This window comes from Leptonychotes weddellii, chromosome 5 (assembly GCF_054177405.1).
Source record: "Leptonychotes weddellii isolate Sample4059 chromosome 5, ASM5417740v2, whole genome shotgun sequence".
Classification (NCBI taxonomy): Eukaryota; Metazoa; Chordata; class Mammalia; order Carnivora; family Phocidae; genus Leptonychotes; species Leptonychotes weddellii.
In genome coordinates this window covers 28165430-28178745 of record NC_138373.1, presented here as the reverse complement: position 1 = coordinate 28178745, position 13316 = coordinate 28165430, and positions in this window count along the sequence as shown.

The window sequence follows — 13316 nt, the reverse complement described above, 5'->3', positions numbered from 1 at the left end:
AGTGCACAAAGATGGGATTGTCAAATCAGGGCCACGGGATGTAGACATTATCCGAGCTCTGGCTGCCATGACAAAATACCATAGACCCAATGGCTTAAAGACAGGCAGACATTCCTCACTCTCCTGGAAGCTGGAAGTACTAGATCAAAGGTGCCGGCAAGGTAAGTTTCATTCCAAGGCCTCTCCTCCTGACTTGGAGTAGGCCACCATCCCCTGGGCACTCACATGACCTCCCCTTTGTGCAGGTAGGTAACCTTAACTACTTCCTTACCCTAAATGCCGCCACACTGGGGGTTAGGGCGGGGGCGTCAGCCACACATACATTCAGCCCGTAACAGAGATATTACCCAAAAGCTGGCTCCACTAATAATGCAAAAGATACAGGTGCCCCAAGACCAGGTAAAGCCAACAGGAGTCTGGGGTTGCCAGCACAATTCCTCAGGCCCTTCCTTGGGCATTAAGACACGCCCAGTCCGGGATTTACATCCGTGGCCTCTAAGTGATGTGGGCAGGACTACAACTTCTCCATTTTATACTCCAATCACTATATGGTTGACACGGACATTTTCCACAAGTCCATTAATTCCAAGTTTGTTTATCATTCATAAATTCAACCAGCAAGGTATAGCCTGCTAAAAGCATTCTATACCAAGAACAAGGACCAGGACAGGCGACACAGTGCCAGACCCAATACAACAGGAAAATGAGGGACGTTCTGCCCAAAAATTATGGAAGAATTTCACAATGGTGACTACGGAACATTAAACCAAGTGCGGGGGTTCTAACCACAGAGCCTTGTGTGACTGATGAGGACCTGCCCTTATCTTTCCGTGGTGAATACCAGCAAGAGGAGCAAGGAGCTTGTTCACTAGGAGATCTGACCTTATCATTTCTTTCTTTTTTTGTCTTCTCCCCCCTGGCTTCCCCAGGTGAATGAGGGCAGAGGACAGACCAGCTGGAACCATTCTTTCCCAGGAGGCTCGTTGGGTGAGCCGGGATTGGACCACAGCCTTCTGAGGAGGAGAAGGGCAGAGATAGGACCCTGGGGCCTGTCAAACCAGGGGAAGGGCTACAGCTCTCTTTCCGTGGTATGGTGATGAGACCTCATTGGCAGGCTCCCAGCAAGGGAGTCACATGATCTGACATTTCTGAATGCCACTCCCACTGTTGTTGTGAAGAATGAACAAAAAAGACACTCCTTGTGATCCTGAAAGTTTTAATCCGCGGAGCAATGGCCAGAACTGCCATTCCAATGTAACGGCCGGGAACAGAAAGATTCTGTGTTAATGACCTGACTTTTGGATTACGCTTTTACTCTCAGGGCTATCTGTGTAATGTCTGCCTCCCCTAGCCAACCGTTAGCTCCATGAAGAAAGACGTGTCTTGCACGTAACTGTCTCTAGTGCCCACCACTGTGTCTCATGCACACTAATGCTCAATAAATACTTGTTGAATGAATCAGTCCTTTTTTTTAATTTTTATTTTTTAAAGATTTATTTATTTATTTATTGAGAAGGAGAAAGAATGATAGAGAGAGAGCATGAGAGGGAGGAGGGAGAAGCAGACTCCCTGCTGAGCAGGGAGCCCGATGTGGGACTCAATCCTGGGACTCCAGGATCATGACCTGAGCCGAAGGCAGTCGCTTAACCAACCGAGCCACCCAGGCACCCTGAATCAGTCCTTTTGAAGCCAAATGTGTTTGCTGTTGTCTTTTATTATTATTACTATTAATTGTGGTAAAATATACATAACATAAAATTTACTTTTTTAACCACTGTCTAGTGGCATGAAAGTACATTTACATTGTTGTCTCTAGAAATTTTCAACAGCCTAAACTGAAAACTCTGTCTTCATTAAAAATAACTCCCATCATTCCTTCCCCTCTTGCCCCTGGTAATTACTGTCCTACATTCGTCTTTATGAATTTGGTTACTCTGAGTACCCCATATAAGTGGAAGCATACAATACTTGTCCTCTTGTGTCTGGCTTATTTGATCGGGCATAGTGTCTTCAAAGTTCATCCATGCTGTAACACATACCAGAATTTCCTTCCTTTTTAAGGCTAAATATTAATTGTATGCATAGACCCCACAGTGATTCTTTTTTGTGTTTTTTTTTAATTAAGCTTTTTATTTTGAAAAAATTGAAAACCTCAGAAAATTGCAAAATATCAAAATGAAACCCATGTACCCTGCACTTCATGTTAGATTGGAAACAAATCTTTTTTTTTAAGATTTTATTTATTTGTCAGAGAGAGAGAGAGAGAGAGCACAAGCAGGGGGAGCAGCAAAGGGAGAGGGAGAAGCAGTCTTCCCGCTGAGCAGGGAGCCTGATGCGGGACTCGGTCTTAGGACCCTGGGATCATGACTCAAGCCAAAGGCAGATGCTTAATTGACTGAGACACCTAGGCACCCCAGATTGGAAACAAATCTTAATAGCTTTTCTCAGTTACCCCGGATTCTATTGGGGGTGAAGAGCAGGTTGGTAAGAGGGAGGGGACTGAATGGTTATTTGAAAGCAAGAAAAAGTTTATGTTCTTGTATGGAATGAGGAATGGTAGGCTAATGGAGGCAGCATGGGGGGATGATACAATTTCTCTGAGCCTCACTTTCCTGGACTGTAGAATGAGAATAACTCATAGAACCTAATTCACAGGATCACTGAGTGAACCAAGACTATGTGGGTGCTGGTCTTATCAGTGTCTAAGTACCCATAAGTGTTAGCCAAACTTATCACTAATTATGATTAGAGAAATCTTTCTATCTTCCACTCGGTTTCATTTGAGGGCTCAGAGGAATTGTAACTTTCCAAAGTCACAAGAGGCAGTCTGGGATTGGAGCACAGCTTCAGATGGTAGAAGGAGGCTGAGACATGAATGGTCTGCTTGGGATCTTTCGACATACTCTTGGCATTTAACCAAGAAGGAGCTTTATTCTTTCCTAAACTCTGTGTCCTTAAATCATGTCTTGATGGGATTTGGACTGTCAAGCAGGACAAAAATGATACATTTATAAGACAGTGGTGCTAAATATGACATATTTTCTCTTCACAACATGAGAATAGTCAAAATCAGTAAGTACTAATTCCCTCCTTCATATGAGCATGCATCCTGGAATTCTGAGCTTGTTTTTACCTAATCAACAACTCAGGAGATTCAAAAAGTCATCTGAGGCCACCAAGAGTGTAAAACATCTCTTGATATCCACATTAATTAATCAGACTCACCAAGAGTGGTTGACCAAATTAGATAGGATAAACAATTAAGCAAACTGAGTTTTCATACTGGGAAACCACAAAGCCAAAATTGCTTCCTCTGAAGACAATGATCCATACCCACCATTGGTACTCCTGATTAGTCCAAAACCAACTCAGAGCAATTAGCAAGCTGCAGCTGACATATTTGGGCTCTTCCATAAAGGAATGTAACATTTGCACGTACACCTTGCTTATAATTTTTAATCACTAGTTAGGATTATGTTAGATTAGCTGTATGATTCACAAGAGTCTGACTTGACACATCAAGTCTTTGTGCTAACTCAATTTTCTTAAGGAAATTTCCCCAAAGTGAAAATTACATAAAATTCTGAAACTGAAAGAAACTTCTTAAGATTAAAACTGACTTTTTGGAAACTGAAATTTTGGAAGTGAGAAAAAAGGTTTGCACCCTTAAAATTCTGATCCATATTGTCAAGTTGTCCTTCCTTCAGAGAGTCTTAGCCACTTTCAGTGACACCCACAGAGCATGAGCTTGTCCCCTTCACACAGCCCCACACACCAGCTCTGGGCTCAGTACCACCTTTGCCACTGTGATCAGTAGAAAACAAAGGTATCTCATTTCTGAATGATGGAATAGTCTGGAGAAGAGAAATCAACCAAGTCTTCCCAAATTAGGATGTCACTTCTTGGAGGGACCAGAAGAACCTATCAACTGTCCATCAGCCATGTTCCTGTATCTGCCTTCCCAAAGGACCTAACCACTGACACCTGCCAACCACCCATCTCAGTTATACCTGGCAACAACCCTTGGAAACACCAGACTTTTCAATAGGAGTGGAAGGCTTTGGGCCAAATGAGAGTCCTGTGTGTATAGGAGCCTGAGGACTGAACTACATACAGGAGCCTTGGTTTTTGCTCTCTTGGGCATGCCATTTCACTTCTCTGGGATATATAATTCCAGGGACCATAGGTCATATGGTCCAATGAAATGGTTCAAATGAAATGAATTTAAGGGACGCCTTCAGCTCAGGTCATGATCCCAGGGTCCTGGGATGGAGTTCCACATCGGGCTCCTAGCTCAGTGAGGAGCCTGCTTCTCCCTCTCCCTTTGCTGCTCCCCCTGCTTGTGCTCTCTCTCTCTCTCTCTGATAGATAAATAAAAATCTTTAAAAAAAAATGAAATGAATTTCAGAGACAACTCTGCAAATCTCCAGTTTTATAAAGGAAGAAACCAAAGCTCAGAGCACTTAAAGTTCATCTTTTCTTCACTCAACAGGTATTTGTTGAGTGACTAACATACTAAGTGGCAGGCATTGTGCTAGGAGGTTGGGACAGAGAGAGAAACTGACTTCACAAAGCTCACAGTCCAGCATTGCAAAAGGGGTGGGCCTTTACATAATTTGGGGTCAGGGACCACTTGGAAAATCTAATGAACCCTCTTCTCAACAAAAAATTAAATTAAGTAGTTGTACATGCACATACCCTCACATAAGCACAATTCAGCCTATGAATTCTGGTAGATGCACTGACTCCTGGGAGCCTATTCATGGATCCCCAATTTAAAAATCGCTCATTAACACGAAACACACTGTCATTGCACTAGGCTATTTTATTTTGAATCTTTACACCAACCCATCAAGTAGGGATTCATAGTCTCACTTTACAGAGGAAGAAACCAATACACAACAGAGTCAAAGAACATGTTCAGGTCACGTTGCAAGCTGCTGTTACATTAGTTAGGTTCTTTGGGTGCAAGGAATAGAAAATTTGCTCTGGCAAGCTCCTGAAGAAAAGGAAAGAATGGAGAAGATATCAGGTAACTTGAAGAATCAAAAAGAAGGATGTGGAATTGGGCTCAAAACAACAGGAATCAGGGCAGCTCTACATTTTTCCCCCAATCTTTGAGAGAGAGCATGAGGACATGCAAGTGAGGGGAGGAGCAGAGGGAGAGAGAATCTCAAGCAGACTGCGCTAAGTGCAGAACCTGATGCGGGGTTTAATCCCATGACCCTGAGATCGTGACCTGAGCTGAAATCAGGAGTTGGACACTTAACTGACTGAGCCACCCAGGCGCCCCTGAAATTCCACCATTATTAATCGATTCCATTGGATGATCCACTGCTCTTTTTTAAAGGTGCCTATTAAAATGCAAACCACCACAGTGAAAAAAATACATTCAAATCTTAAAATGTTTAATTTGCTTCAGTTTATCTTTTTTTCTAAGATTATTTATTTATTTATTTATGGGAGAGAGAGACAGAGAGCACATGCAGGGAGGAGCAGAGGGAGAGGGACAAGCAGGCTCTGCACTCAAGGACGTGGGGCTCGATCCCAGGACCCTGAGATCATGACCTGAGCTGAAACCAAGAGTCAGATGCTTAACCCAAGTCGGATGCTCACCCAGGCACCCCATTATGCTTTAGTTTATCTTTTTTTTTAATTTCATTTATTTATTTGAGATAGAAAGTGAAAGACAGAGAGAGAGAGAGCATGAGCAGGGGCAGAGGGAAAGGGAGAAGCAGGCTGCTCCCTGAGCAAGGAACCCAACATGGGGCTCAATCCCAGGACCCCAGGATCATGACCCGAGCCAAAGGCAGACACTTAATTGACTGCACCACCTAGGCACCCCACTTCAGTTTATCTTTTAACACTGTCCTCAAAATTTAGAGCCCTGTGCCACCGACTAAGGCTCTGTCCTTAACCAAACTGTAGCCAGGTTCTTCTGAAACCTCCTCTCAACTGGGCCGCAACCTCTGGGTGTCCTTGCTCATCACTGCGTTGCCTGATCTGAGCAAAATCCTGTCAAATCAGTTTAGCCTGAATCCACATCTTCCACATTTGATCAAATTCCTCACCCACCACCTTCCCCAGGGGGGCTACATGCTCACCTTGGGCTGCCTTCAGCAAGAATCCCCTGAGGTCAGTTTAGCAAGAATTACCCTTTCTTCCACCCATTCCTTGCTTTAAATCCCCACATTTCATGCTGCCTTTTGAGTAGGGCCTAATCTCTCTCCCCTACTGCCAAGTCCCACTGCAGTGGTCCCTTGAATAAAGTCCTTGGTACTGTTCTTCAACAAGTGTCAGAATCATTGTTTTTTGCACCATGGAGCAGATTCCCCTGGGGTGGGTCCTGTGTGCATCTGTGGCCAGGGAATGGTCCTCACAAGGCTGTGTATTATGGGGAGGCAGATCTCTGAAAGGAAAGTGGAATGCATTGACTAAAAACAAAGTAGGGAGGCCAAAATTACCAACAAACTTACAGTAAAAAAGGCATGTGTAGAACCAGGATTTGGGAGTAAATCCAATGAGGGTATCTCTATCTTCCTTTCAAGATTCTCTAATTTGAACAGAAGTCAGGCTCATTGGTAATTAGTCATTGTATCTAATTGATTCTTCTCTCCACCCTGAATTCATAATTCAATTATCCTAATGATAGTCCAGAAATTTTGAGCCATCCCTGACCTATGAGCTCTCAGAAAGTAAATCTAAAGCCAAATGGATAGTTAGGCTGTGTCCCAGGCCTTGGATGAGTCATGAATGCGCAGATGTCATGGTAGGATGTAGTTCTGCCTTCCCAGCATCTATCCCTCTTTCTTCTGATAACAGCATCCTGACCTTCCCTGCTCTGAACTCAAGAGGGAATATAGGAACTAGGCAGAAATAATCAGCATTAGTCCCAGGACTGAGAATATTTGGCAAATTATTGGGAAGTGATTATTTTTTTTCCTGGGTTTGCTAGCCTGGAAGGCTGACTCAAGCTAATGGGTCTTTATTTCATCATTTAAGCACCTAGATCCAGCCACGCCTGAAGCTTTATGAACTTTTTAATTAGGTAATTTGATGTTGTGTGTATTCAGTGTGTGTGTGTATTCAGAGACAGCCCTGAATTAGTCATTTTAATATTAGGTTTATCACCTGGAAGCCTACATATTTATCTATTTATTTATTTTATATAAGCTTATGCATATATATGCATATATATATACATATATATATACACACACACATGTATATATACATATATATGTGTAGATAGGTGAAAATAAAGGTGTTTTACCATGTCTAATCATGTAGTGATACCAATGATTTTAGCATGTTAGTACAGGTATTTTGTTTTTTAAATTAGTCACATAATATAATATAGACACAGAATAGAAGGAGAAACACAAATCAGCAAACAGAAGACCAGATCATTCTTCCTGTTCCATCCCTATTTCCAGGCTCCCTTTTCATAGGCACCCAGTATTATCAAAATGCTGGGTTATCAAACATTCACAACGTTGAACCATGGAATAGACCACTGATTTTAAATAAACTAACAAAATTAAGTAACTAAGGACCTAAGATTTGAATGTATTTTTGTCACTGCGGTGGTTTGTATTTTAAGAGGCACCTTTAAAAAAGAGCAATGGATCATCCAATGGAATGGATTAATAATGGTGGAATTTCAGGGGCGCCTGGGTGGCTCAGTCAGTTAAGTGTCCAACTCCTGATTTCAGCTCAGGTCATGATCTCAGGGTCATGGGATTAAACCCCCATCAGGTTCTGCACTTAGCGCAGTCTGCTTGAGATTCTCTCTCCCTCTGCTCCTCCCCTCACTTGCATGTCCTCATGCTCTCTCTCAAATAAATAATTAAATAATGGTGGCATTTCAGGTATTTCTCTAATGCAATGGACTGAATGTTTATGTCCCCCCGTCAAATTCATATGTTGAGATCCTAACCCTCAATGTGACGGTGTTAGGAGGTGGGGCCTTTGGGAGGTGATTAGATCATGTGGGTGGAGCCCCCATGAATGGGATTAGCACCCTCATAAAAGAGACCCCAGAGGGCTCCCTTGCCCCTTCCACCATGGGAGGACATAGTGAGAAGATGCTATCTGTGAACCAGCAAGGGGTTCTCACCAGACACTGCATCTGCCAGCACCTTGACCTCAAGCCTCCAGATCTGGGAGAAAGATGTTTGTTGTTTACATCACCCAGTCTGTGGCATCTTTGTTATAGAAGCCCCAACAGACAAAGATAGCTAATAAGGCTTTATTGAGCATCTACCATGTGCCAGACAAGATGCCATGATACAAGAATATACCAGTGGTCTCTTCTCACAGGGAATTTGCAGACAACTTCAGGGAGCAGCTCAGTGTTCAGATGATGCTGTGAAAACATTCCCTGGACACCTAACTTCTGTGGGAGGGAGGCGCCACCAGGAGAAGCTTCCTCTAACCCCACATGTTATTTCTTGTCCTAGCACAGCATCTAGCACAGTGTTTGCTTGGTAAATATTAACTATGCAATGGAACAAGCTGATGCGAGCCTGAGTGTTGGGGGTGGTAGATCTGCCTCCTTTGGGGCTGCTCCTCCAGCTCCCTCCAAAGGGCACTCCATCAGGCCAGCCAGTGTTTTCTTCGGCCTCGGAGGGGCTGCCAATCTGCTCGCTTTGTTTACTCCGCTGTGGTCTCTCCCTCCGTCATTACTGTCTTATTGTCAGGGTTGTAGGCTTTGGACTACAAGCAATTGTCAGAGAGTTCTGCCCAGGATAAACAAACAGGGGATTGCTTTAAGGCCAAACTCTGGCCTGGAAGTGACAGTGTATGATTTTAAAGGCTTGAAGAGAGAAGGGTAGGTGAATTGGGTTGAGCTGGCTGCAGCTAACCCTAGAACAACTACAAAGGAAGGTGAGAAGGTAGAAACATGGGCCAGCAACCCCCTAATGATGTTGATCAAAGTTAATGAATTATGGTGAAAAGGCACCTCCATGGGCCAGGAGGACCCCGTGTGGATCCAACTGGCAGTACTCATAATGTCTGAGAACAAATCCCACACATTAAAAACGGCATCCTTGAGTATTGCCCGGCAGAGGGAATAGAGTTGTAGGCAGATCAGCCAAGACTCAAAGAGAAGAAAAGGAGGGAACGCTCATGGAATTGGACAGAAGCTTCAGGTGTGTAACTGTGTGTGTGTGTGTGTGTTCACTCACTGTGCCCTAAACAGGGCAGAATTCCCCATTAGGCACAGTGGTCACCATACCTAGGGCCTGTGATACTTTTAAGTATCATGTTTTCATTTTATTTTAAAATCAGAATAAAGAAATGAATGTGGCAATAATTATTCCAGCTTGGATTTCATCCACCTTTATACCAGCAGAGCTGCAAAATATGATCTTATATTTTTTTATGGAGGAAAGGGCCCATGACAGCAAAAGTGCCTGGAGCCCATAAAGTCCATAAAATGGCCATGGCCCGCCCTTCTAGAACAGCCTCACTCAATCACTCCATACTAATCATGATCGTCTGTTACCCTAATATTTGTTTCCTTCCCTGGCATCATCAGCTCCACCTCACAGATGAAGACATTGCTGCCCTGAAACAGACAGACCTGAGGTGACAGGGCAAGCTGGTGACAGAAGGAGTGGGAGAACCCAGGTCCCCACCTCCCGCTTCAAGCTCTAACACACTATGCAATCTGTCAGAGCTACAATACCTGTCAGAGACAGCCCTGAATACAAATCACTGGTGGGAGAAAGCGTGTCTACAAATCAAGAGTAACGGCTTATAGGGGATGCACCACCACCATTTCATCTCCCTAGTGATCAATGCATCAACACTCCTGGGTCCTACTCAGCCCCACGGTGGCTTCAAAACACAGTGCTTATGAACCTCAGGATTCACTAGCACCCAGGAAACAATCTCTATCTTCCGGGAGACCTTAGAATCATAAACTATCATCAGGGAGCTGAATACCATGGCTCCACCAAGCTTGGAACCACCTTGCTGCTACCACCAGACAGCCTGAACCCAGGGGAGGAAGCACAGTCAGCACTTAAGACCGTCATACGTAAATGGAATTACCCTTGCAGGTTCCATGATCCTGCACTGTCTCTATTAGGGCCAGTCCAGCCAGCGTTGCTTGCTTCCAGTAAAGGGAGACATCACTAGTTCCTTCATTATGGGTTAGATGGTATGGTTGAGCTACATTTAGGGGCCAGGGTGTAGCTTAACAATAAACCGTCCCTTAATATATGGCAATCTGCTTATCCACTCAAGCTCTGCCTCTACATAAGAGCCGTGCTGGCCCTCACTGCCCAAGGGACCCATGACCACATCTCCCCATTGCATAATCACCGCAGAGCATGGATCACAGATTGGAAGGTGAGATGCCCCACACTATTTTAAACTCTCTCCTTCTTTTTCTCTCTCCCTCTCCTCCTTGAGTGAATATTGCTGAATTTACATATGTTCTTTGCATCTAGGATGTGACTTCATATTACTCAACAGAGCATGGTCTTTGGAGCAGTCACCTCTGGAGTCAAATCCCAACACTTCCACCTCCTAGGTGGGAAGCCTCAGAAAGGTGACTTTGCTCTGCCCTAAGCCTTAACTTCATCTTTTTTTTTTTTTTTTAAAGATTTTATTTATTTATTTGAGAGAGAGAGAATGAGAGACAGAGAACATGAGAGGGAGGAGGGTCAGAGGAAGAAGCAGACTCCCTGCCGAGCTGGGAGCCCGATGCGGGACTCGATCCTGGGACTCCAGGATCATGACCTGAGCCGAAGGCAGTCGCTTAACCGACTGAGCCACCCAGGCGCCTCAACTTCCTCATCTTTTAAGTGGGAATAATACTCTGGGTCCACAGGTTGCTATGAAGGTTAAAAATAACTTATGCTTTATTGTGTCCTTAGCAACAAAAGGGTATTATGTCATAGCAAACTCCATCCCCCAGGCCAAATCCAGCTTGCAGCCTGTTTTTGTGAGTAACATTTCAGTGGGACACAGCACATCTATTTATTTATATATTGTCTATGGCTACTTTCCTGCCACAATGGCAGAACTGAGTGTTTGCAACAGAAACTGCATGGCCCACAAAGACTAAAAGATTTACTAACCGGCTCTCTAAAGAAAATGTTTGCTGACCCCAGGCATAGTTCATTGCAATAATAATAATATTAAATAAATTAAACAAGGAGGTGGATCTAATACCTTAGCAGCCTATATAAGCAAACCAAAATCTAAGCCAGGCAATCAGAACCTGTCTGCTCAGCTGGGTACTAACCCAACCTAAAGGTTCCTTGTTATTCCAAATAAGGAAGGTCACCCTACATTAACCAATCAGGGTTTGCCCAGGCTAACTTCCTTCTTCCTGTTTACCTTGGGCTATCAAAACCTGTTGCTTTGTCCGCTCTTCAGAGCTCCTTTCTGTTTCTAGACTGGATGCTTTCCAATTCATGAATTCCTAAATAAAAATCAACTAGATTTGGGGCAACTGGGTGGCTCAGTCAGTTGGGCATCTGCCTTCAGCTCAAGTCATGATCTCTGGGACGGAGCCCCACATCAGGCTCCCCGATCAGCGGGGAATCTGTTTCTCCCTCTCCCCTTCCTCCCCCGCCCCACTTGTGCATGCTCTCTCTCTCTCAAATAAATAAAATCTTTAAATAAAAGTCAACTAGATCCAAAAACTAAGTGTCTATGGGATTTTATTTTAATGATAATAATTTTTAAATGTTTTCAGGTCCAAAAGAATGTAAAGATCTTTTCTAGAGGATCTAGTTGCTTTTGTAGAGGTTCAGAATGTCACCCCAAAATACACCACTTTGGCATACTGATTATTTTGAACTAAAGGTGTTTCAGAAACAGCCAGTACAAGAAAAATGCTCTGACCCTCCTATGTCCCCCGGAAAGCAGGAGCTAAATCACCCAAGTGATTTGGCTTTCTCCTATTAATCTGTATTACAGGGGACAGTGGGCGGAGGGGTGGGGGGGCGGTTGTCTCAGCTAAGAACCTAGAAGGATAGAGGGAAAATATTTTTCTCCCCTACACTTTCTGCCAGAAAGTGGGGAAAGCAAGTGGAACCCCTCCTCTGCCTTTTTCAGCTCTCTCAGTGGTTGGGTTCAAATCCTGCCTCAGTCACTCATTTGGAAATATGGACCAGGATGCTCAGTCTCTGGCATGGCCTCCTTGTCTTGGGAGTTACCTCAAATTAGTCCCCTAAACCCCCAACCCACCTGGCAGAGTCCTCCCAATGAGCACTCAACTCCCCAAACCCCTGTGATGGCCTTCCCTGCCTTGGGCCAGTTTTCAGTGTTTATATTGCATCTGGCTCCCTAGAACAGACTTGGAGGGGACTTGGGAACCCTGGGGGAAGAGGCTGGGGGATGAAGAAAAGACACCTCTTACCCAGTTTAAGGCAGAGCATCTATACAACAGTCAGACCTCCCAGGAGGCCAGGAGTGGTCTCCTCCCAACACCTGGGCTTTATCATACTATAAGTGCATCTTTCTTTTTTCCTCCTTAAGTTGCATTATAAAAGACCTCCTGCTATCATGGCTGGGTAGAGGCTGACTCAAGGAACAGAGAGAGGGCTGGAGATGGAAATGAGGGGTGGAGCTTTCTGCCTCATTCTGTGTCACACAAATCCTGGCACATACAGTAGTGGCTGCCTTAACAGATTTGTACTTTGAACCAGTCATGGCGCTAAGAACCTTCATATAGTAGTCGTCCCAGCTCTACTTTGAGATTGGCTCTATTCTTATTCTTTTTCTTATGAATGAGGCCAAAATGGTTAAATGACATGTTTCTGATCACGGAGCTAAAGTGTAGACCCAGGATGGCTGAGGCCAAACCTTATACTCCAGTAAAGCATAAGTCTCCAAAAAACATTTTTTTTTAATAATTCTCATTCAAATAGATATTATGCATGTGTCCAAGTCTTATTTAACTTATTTATGAGGGAAGCAAAATAATGACAAGACTAATTCACTGTGAGAAATTGAAATGTTGTAAACACTTAAAAAAAAAGCTGAGATAGCATTTTTATTATCAAATTAGACATAAAATTGGTTACTATCCTACAGGGCAATAAAACCATAATCTTTGGATTAATCATCTCTGTTAGAAAGAAAAGAAAAATAATCATACCTTATTAGCTCTATAAAATGATAAGATATCTGGGTACTAATCAGTTGTGCAAATAGAGTTGCATTCCCCAGGGCATCAGCTAAGCTTTAGGTAGGCTCTTTCGATGTTCTTGCAGGTTGTGATAATCTTTTTGCCTTACTTCCAAGTTTTAGATAGTTCTCCTTGGCAAATCTTAACCTCCATATTATTA